The following is a 9,226-nucleotide window of genomic DNA, read 5'->3' as shown; positions in this document are numbered from 1 at the left end:
ATCCTAGTGGGTGTGAAGTGCTATCTCATTGTGGTTTGAGTTTGCATTTCCCAGCTGGCTAATGATGTGGCACATCTTCACGTGCTGATTTCCAGCTGGCTCTTGAAAGCTGATTGCAGGCATTTTTTTCCAACCCTGGTAACACAGAGTTCCCATATGACCCAGCAATTCTACTCCTAGGTACATACCTAAGAACACTGGAAACATGTACACACACACACGTTATACAGGAATGTTCACGGTAGCATTATTCATCATAACCAAAAAGTGGAAACCACTCAAAGATCCACCAACTGATGAATGGACAAACAAAATGTGGTGTGTGATGTGTATTATTCAGCAGTAAGAAGGAATGAAGTACTGAGATATGCTACAAGACGGATTAATCTTGAAAACATGATGCTAGGTGAGAGAAGGCAGACACAAAGGTCCCATGATTCTGTTTCTATGAAATACCCGGAATAGGCAAATCCACAGAAGCAGAAAGCAGACTGGTGGTTGTCAGAGGCTGGGGGGGGTGCATGGAGGGGGAAGTAACTGCTTAAAGGCCGTGGGGTTTAATTTTGGAGTGACGGACATGTTTTAGCACTGGATGTATGGCACTGAGTTGTTCACTTTAAAACAGCTCATTCTAGGGGCGCCTGGGTGGCTCAGTCCTTAGTGTCAGGCTCAGGTCGTGATTCCGGGGTGATGAGATCGAGCCCCGCATTGGGCTCTGCATTGGGTGTGGAGCCTGCTTCAGATTCTCTCTCTCCCTCTGCCCCTCCCCCTGCCCCGCACTGGCACCTGCACACCTGTGCTCTCTCTCTAAAAACAAATACAAATAAAATAAAGTGGTTAAATCTATATTAATTTCACCTCAAGGAAGAAAACAAGAAGGCATTTGGAGCTGGCTCTAGCTCACCACTGCCTGAAAGCTTTGCTGCTCCCAAGTCAGGAAGATACCACGGCTCACACCTTCTGACAACCTCCTGTCACCACCAGGGCCATGACTAGCAACTTGAATGGGAAGGGGGTGAACCCTGAAGGGTAAACCCTGAAATCTAGTAGTATTTCAAATGTATTCTTCTATCACCTTTCTGTCTACCTTCCCACTCACATTTATGATTACCTTGCTTCTCACAACGATTTTCTCCGTGGGGAGATTGAGAGCTAGGAATAACCTAGCCAAGATCACACACAGCTAGGAAGTGCCAGAGATGGGATTTAAACTTTGGTCTACCACAGCCTCTCTCTTCTAGTCAAATGGCAGCTGAGGTAGCCCTGGCAGTGGTACGTAGCCACGTTCCTTGGGTACCCCCGTCCATGGGGAGACCTCAGCAGGGAGTACGCCTGCTTGCCAACGACTTCAGTCCCATTCCAGAACGGGTGGCCTTAGGCCTTCTGAGGAACTGTGGGGCTGTAGGGCTGCTGAGCCATAAAGAATGACAGAGCCAGGGGGCGCCTGGGCGGCACAGTCGGCTCAGCTTCGGACTTTGGTTTCGGTTTGGGTCGTGATCTCAGGGTGGTGGGAACCGCATCGGGCTCCACGCTGGGCGCATAGTCTGCTTGAGATTCTCTGTCTCTCTCCCTGCCCCTCCTGCTTGTGCTCTCTCTTCCTCTCTCTCTAAAATAAATAGATAAATCTTTAAAAAAAAAAAAAAAAGATAAGGCCAGGACCACGGGGCTTCTTCTGATCTGAGGCTTCCTTTGGCGTCTTTTTCAGAAAATTCAAAGAGGAATTTAAATATTTCAGGTTTTGTAGGGAGCCGGGGTGTGTATGGCTTCCTGCACCTAAAAGTCCACCTTCTCTAAAGACCTCACTGGATGAAGAAACTGAAGCTTCTAGGAGAGAAGTGACTTGTCTAAGATCATATAACTGGTTCAGTCAAGAACTAAGACTAGGGGTGCCTGGGTGGCTTAGCGATTACTCATCTGCCTTCAGCCCAGGTCATGGTCTCAGATCCCTGGGATCGAGTCCTGCATCGGGCTCCCCACTCAGTGGGGAATCTGCTTCTCCCTCTGCCCCTGGCCCTGCTTGTGTTCTCTCACTCTCGCTCTGCTCCCTCTCAAATAAATAAAATCTTCAAAAAAAAAAAAGAAAAAAGAAAAAAAGAACCAAGACTAGATAAGGAATTAACTGGAAGAAGTTTGTCCTCATCCTCAACCTCGCCATTTCCCACCCTTCCTTTTCTTGTATTCCTTGCTCAGTTCTCGAATCTGGATGTGCTTTAATAAGAGAATATCTAGTAGTACACTTATCCAAGCCAAGGTACAATAAGGTATATATTTTTTTTAAAAACTCTTTTTATTATAGGGGCGCCTGAGTGGCTCAGCCGGTTAAGCGTCCCACTCTTGATTTCAACCCAGGTCAGGATCTCAGGGTTGTGAGATGGAGCCCCATGTTGGGTTCTGCACTCAGTGCAGTCTGTTTGGGATTCTCTCTCTCCCTTTGCCTCCCCCCATGCATGTGCACTCTTTCTAAATAAATAAAAGTAAAATCTTTAAAAAACCTTCTTATTATAGAATATTCATGCATATTACTTATTCACATATTACATATAATTATATCTTCCTTATTTGTTTATTTATTACTAGAATATGTTAAAGCAAGTCCTAGCTGGCAAGGCATATATTCTTCAAGAAAAGCAAAGCACAAAGCCACGCTGGGCTGCAGGTAGAAGACCTAGGCCTTGCTTAGCTCTTAGCTCGGCCACTAACTGGCTACACGACCATGGGAAAGTTGCACGAGCCCTTAGTCTCAGACTTCCTTCCCTAAGAAAGAAAACAAAACCCAGATTTCGTGACTTTATAGCATGCACATTCTGCGACTATTTGAATTCCTCTTGGAATACCCGACTTTAAAAGAAGACAAATGTTAATGTACCTCAGTTATGTGGCAAAGGAAAGTGATTTGGGGGAGCAGTAGTTAGAGCCGTGGGGATGGGGGGGTGAGTTAATGGTTCAGAGGTCTTCAAGATAGATACTCTTTGAAGGCAGCTGTTCTTGACTATCACCCCTGCCAAGTGCGGCTCTGGGAAGTGCAAAAGTATGCCACCACTCCTCTCTACCAGTGGACTTTCAGGATTCGGTGTTTAAATAGCCTCAAGATTGTGTCTGCCTCCTTGTCAGGACCAGCCCAGGGCATCGGGAGGGTGGCAGGCGTGGTGCCGACCAGGAGTTCAGGACTGGAGGGGGCCACAGAGCCCCCCACTCAGGGTGACCGGGCTGTGTCTTAATAGCAGCTTATAGAGTTCATCAAAGCAGCACCTTCCTGAATTGTCGGTGTGCACATTTTCCGAAGTTATTTTTTCTAAAGATTTTATCTATTTATTTAAGAGAGAGTGTGCCCCTGCAAGCAGGGGGAGGGACAGAGGGAGAGGGAGAAACAGACTCTCCCACTGAGCAGGGAGCTGGAAGTGGGGCTCGGGGCTCGATCCCAGGGCCCAGAGAATGACCTGAGCCCAAGGCAGCGCTTAACCGACTGAGCCACCCAGGTGCCCCTGAAATTATTTTAATGAGGATATTGCAAACAAAATGAAAGTGAGGGAAATTTTATTATTTTTCCATTCGTGCATTGGCAAATAAGTAATGCTCACTCACATGTCAGTTTAGCCAAATATTTTGGGGGTAGTGGGAGGGGAGCTTGAGGAAATTAGCCTTTAGAGAACAGATTGTACCTGCACATTTTGTGTCATTAACTGTAACTTAAATCTGCTGGGTGTGACCACGTGTTTCTGAACGTTCAAAAGGCCAGTTGAGGGGCGCCTGGGTGCTCAGCCGTTAAGCGTCTGCCTTCAGCTCAGGTCATGATCCCAGGGTGCTGGGATCCAGCCGCATTGGACTTCCTGCTCAGCGGGGATGCTGCTTCTCCCTCTCACACTCCCTCTGCTTGTGTTTCCTCTCTTGCTGTGTCTCTGTCAAATAAATACACTTAAAAAAAAAAAAAAAAGGCCAGTTGATCCGAGTCCGGGCTCTAGTTCTGCAGATGGTGCCACCAGGGAAACAGGGTCCTGGGCATGTGGGGTCTGTACTGCCGCTCACAACTGCATGTGCGTCTAGTTATTTCTAAACAAAATGTTTCATCGGAAAATAGATAAAGAGCCTGAAGATCATCCGTCTGAATTAAGCTAGGAAACTGCTGTAAGACTGTTTTTTAGCTTCAAACAAACGTCCGTTTTCTGAAGTATCCAAACACTCCACAACTTGTTTAACCAGAAAGTATCTTTCTTCTTCCCTCCTCCTTCCCTCCTCACCCCTTCCTTTCCCTTTCCTGCCTCCTTCCTTTTTGTTCTTTTATTGGGGGGGTTGCAGGTTAGTGGAAGGTTCTAGTTTAGAAGTTGAATGCTGCCATCTGCTGGCTGAGGGACGTCTCAGCCGGAGCATGGAAATCTTTCTTCCCAGCCCACAGCAAACAAAAAACCCCACGTGACTAAAGACACCAGATGCACAGTCCAAAAAGCAACTTAAATACTTTAATGGCTTAGTATTTCACTCACAAATGGATTTATTTTTTTCTGTTATAAGTAAAATGTTATTATTTCAGAAAACGTGTGAAGTCTGGGAAAATAGGTGTGGGAAACACCGATTTCCTATAGTTTCAAAAATCTAACACATGATGGTACCTTTTTTCTTATCTTTGTTTAAGGCTTTTTTTTTTTTTTTTGGCAACACTTCAAATTTCAGTCAACAAGTATTGATTAGCCCTAGGCACTTTGTTATGCACTGGCGATTAAAATAGTGAAGACAAACAAATCAAGGACTGCCCTGCCGTCCTAGTGTTCACGTTCAAGGGCAGGGGCAACAATCACCAAATGAAGATAGCATCAAACGTTATAGACCAACAAATGCTGTAAAGAAAGGGGCACCTGGGTGGCTTGGTCCATTAAGCGTCTGCCTTCAGCTCAGGACCTGAGCCCAGGGTCCTGGGATCAGCGGTGGGCTCCCTGCTCCCTACTTCTCCCTCTGCCTCTGCCCCTCCCACCGGGCTTGTGCTCTCTCTGACAAAAAAAATAAATCTTTTAAAAAATGCTGCTGGGGCGCCTGGGTGGCACGGCGGTTCAGCGGTTAAGCTTCTGCCTTCGGCTCAGGGTGTGATCCCAGCGTTCTGGGATCGAGCCCCACATCAGGCTCCTCCGCTAGGAGCCTGCTTCTTCCTCTCCCACTCCCCCTGCTTGTGTTCCCTCTCTCGCTGGCTGTCTCTATCTCTGTGGAATAAATACACAAAATCTTTTTTAAAAATGCTGTAAAGAAAAAGAAAGCATGATAACGGGACAGAGTGATTGCAGTACTCTTTTAGGTAGGGTGGTCATGGACAGTGTCTGAGGTGGTAGAAGTGATATTTGTCTTTGTTTTTTGTTTTGTTTTTTTTACAAACCCTTGTGTTGAGGGCTGACTTACAATCCATCGCAGCAAGGGAGCTGCTCTGCTCCATACAAAACCCCTGACCCAGAAACAGGCTGTCTTCGAATGCTTTGGCCCCAGGCTCCCCACGAAAGAGCGTGCATGGCGTGACAGGTGACAGGAGAGGGACGGCAGAGAAGTGATATTTATGGTTTTTTTTTTTTAAAGATTTTATTTATTTATTTGACAGAGACAGCAAGAGAGGAAACACAAGCAAGGGGAGTGGGAGAGGGAGAAGCAGGCTTCCCGCCAAGCAGGGAGCCGGATCCCAGGACCCTGGGATCATGACCTGGGCCAAAGGCAGACTCTTAATGGCTGAGCCACCCAGGCACCCCAGAAGTGATATTTGAGCAGAACCCTGAATGATCAGAGAGAGGAAGCCGTGCGAATGTCTGGAGGAAAAGTCTTCTAGAGGGAAAGCGTCCTAGGCTGATGGAAAGGCAGGTGCAAAGGCTCTGAGGCAGGAGTGCCCTACTGCGTTAGAGGCATAACAAGGAAGTTAGCATGGCTGGAAAGGTATGTGGGAGAAGAAAATTGGAAGGAAAGAAGAGAAGAGAGCAAAGCCAGGGATCAAATCACAAAGGGACCAAATCACATACCAACTTTGCAGTGTTTTCCTTCATGTAACAGCAGAGCTGCAGCTTGAAGGACCAGGCAGGATCCACAGTCAGCCAAGGAGCGAAGGAACGTCCCCAGAGAGAGGTGTGCTCGAAGCAAAGGCGTGCATGTGGAGTATGGGCTCCGGGACTTGAGAGATTTGGGTTCAAATGCCAGCTCTGCCATGTCGAGTTCCAGGACCACCCCTGCCCCGACCAATAAATAGAGTGGGATCCGCTGGTACATCCCGGGCCCTAGCTCTAGGAAACCTAAGATCAGAGGACAGCTGCTTGAGACGACCGCACATGCAGACAAGCAGAGGGTCCTCCAACACCCACGCTCGTCCCCTGGGGACAGTATTAGCGCCAACTGGAGAGGAGAGGAGAGGGGAGGAAAGGAGAGGAGAGGAGAGGAGAGAGTGCAGGTTCCTGATGTAGGGAAAAAGTAATAAGCAGAGAGGTTGAAACAGAAGACAGGGAGGCAGGGTGAGCCCTACAATTTCTACCTGGCCTTGGGTGGGACTTCTAGTTACCACCGAGTAGCCGGATAGCATACCGTCTCACACCGTAGCACGCACCACACACACACCGCCGGGGCCCACAGCTGGAGTTGCAGGTTCTGTAGGTCTGGGGTGAGCCTGGAGAGTTTGCAACGTCCCAAGTGATGCTGATGATGCTGGTTTGAGGCCCTCACTTCAAAAATTAATGCTATATGGGGCACCCGGGTGGCTCAGTGGGTTAAGCATCTGCCTGCAGCTCAAGTCATGATCCCAGGGTCCTGGGAGTGAGCCCCGCGTTGTGCTCCCTGCTCAGCTGGGGAGCCTGCTTCTCCCTCTCTGTCTGCCTGCTGCTCCCCCTGCTTGTGTTCTCCGCCCCCCTTCTCTCGAATAAATAAATAAATAAATAATCTTTTAAAAAAATTACTGCTATGATTGGTGCTAAATGAGGCAAACGTGGAAAATTCTGTCAGCCAAACAGGTTCGTGTACCGACAACCAGCTAGAGTGTTTCTCTCTTGGCATTGACCAAACTGGTTGTTTCTGCTCCTGTACTTCTAACGCTATTCAAGGTAGAGAGGGAGAGATGTGTGAGTTGTATGGCTGCTGTTTAATATAGAGAAGACACCATGGCTACTGTTTAATATAGAGAAGAGACCATCTGGAGCTTGGAAGATATTACTAGGTTCGTTGACTTACGCTGTTTGTCCTTACCCGATATTGTCCATCAGCAAGCAAGACATTGAAAACAATATATCCCTCCCACATTCTCTGTTGATGAGGGCATGAGAAAATAAGGCTTTCCTATTCTGTACGTATTCTGTACAGCACGGTCTCAATATGTGGAACATTCTACACAAGTACCATCTTATCTAGCAATTCTACTTTCAGAAAATGATCGTGTGGAACAAACCGGAGTTGTACTGCAAAGATAGAGCTACACAGATGCTCGTCACAAGTTTAATTTATAAAAATTCAAACTGGATGCAGCCTAAATGTCTGGCAATGGGGAGCTGGGTACATACTGTGGAAAGAAAGCTTTGCTACTGAAGAAATCTTAGTGTCCAGAAAATAAATATGGGGTTAGAGATCACAGGTGTTATGTATATGATTTTGTGGGTTTTTTGTATTTGTATTTTCAAAATGTCTTCAACGAACATATATTGTTTTTGGGATCTGAAGAAACATTCTTTCCCCAAATCACTTGCTACAAATGACATTCTGAAGCTTCACGCATATTGTCATTCTCTATATTCAGGATTAGGACTTGGTGACAAACAACTGCCACGCATACAGACCTTAGGTCAAACTGGTGATTGCTTTGCTTTTCAACACGATGTTGTTGGTAGGAGAGTCTTTACCACTTGTAGTTTAGTTCAGAAAACAATGGTATGAATGAGCCAGACTGGAATCCAGCTATTCCTACATTTCTATACTGTATTTCGTTTTCCTCACACAAATAAGTATTAAATGTGAGGACAGAGTTTATTAAATTAGACTAAAAGCCACCAGTCTTACATGGAAGTACCCAGTCATTATAAAACAGTATTTTTAGTGTACTGTAACAACGGGCTTAGCTGGACAACAGCTGACCTCTAAATTACACTTTGATAGTCTGTCTGTATCAGGATCATTATTACTTTGGACCCCAAGTATCAATGGAAAGGAAAAAAGTCACGTTTGTATTTAAACTTTATTAACTTAATGTGTTCATGGAAAACGACAGTAGAACAATTTGAAATTGTTACAAGTTCATGTCAAAAACAAAAGCATAATTTCCTAGAAAAAAATGAAAAGTCTTGGGTACAAATTTGTCCTTTTAATGAAGAGTGGAATTCAGTCTTAGAGAATAGTTCATCACAAAAGACCCTTATCAATAATTTTGCTCTACCTTTGAAAGAGAATCTACTTAGGATTCATATGTGGGCTCTAGAACTCAAAAAACAAATTAAACCAGGGGGCGCCTGGGTGGCACAGCGGTTAAGCGTCTGCCTCCGGCTCAGGGCGTGATCCCGGCGTTATGGGATCGAGCCCCACATCAGGCTCCTCCGCTATGAGCCTGCTTCTTCCTCTCCCACTCCCCCTGCTTGTGTTCCCTCTCTCGCTGGCTGTCTCTATCTCTGTCAAATAAGTAAATAAAATCTTTAAAAAAAAAAACAAATTAAACCGAAGAAACAAATTCTCTACTGTTGAAAAGACACATTATTCTGAAAACATAGCTGTCTTCCTAACATCTCTCCTTCCAAGTCACCTTTCCTAGTTCATACTCATCTTCCTGTTCTTTTATGCAAACAAGGTAAACATTTTTTTCTTTTCTGTAAACACTTACTTTTGACAGATTATTCACATCAAAGCTTAAGAAAATACATTAAAACAGCAGCAAAAAGTTAAATACTGAAAGAATATATTTATGCTCTACCATTAATTCACTCCAATATCCCTGTTAACAGCAAATCTTTAAGAGGAAAGAGCTTTTTGGTCTTCAGAATTGACAACTGGTTCTGGTATTTTCTTCGTTTTCAGCTTAGAGAATCTTTCATTGAGTGAAAGCTTAGTCTGTGAAGGAAAGAAAAGCTGTGACTTTGGTGGGTTAACATTAAAAAAATACTCCTGGAACGTGCTTATTGAAGAAGACAGGGAGAAGACTGGGAGTGACCAGAGAAAGACCATGAGTTTGAAGAGACTGCATAAAGCTGTTCTCTGTGACCGTAAAAGCATAAAGGAGTTTGTCTGATCTACGGTATAGCCACCT

This window comes from Ursus arctos, chromosome X (assembly GCF_023065955.2).
Source record: "Ursus arctos isolate Adak ecotype North America chromosome X, UrsArc2.0, whole genome shotgun sequence".
Classification (NCBI taxonomy): domain Eukaryota; kingdom Metazoa; phylum Chordata; class Mammalia; order Carnivora; family Ursidae; genus Ursus; species Ursus arctos.
This window is presented reverse-complemented; position numbering follows the sequence as displayed.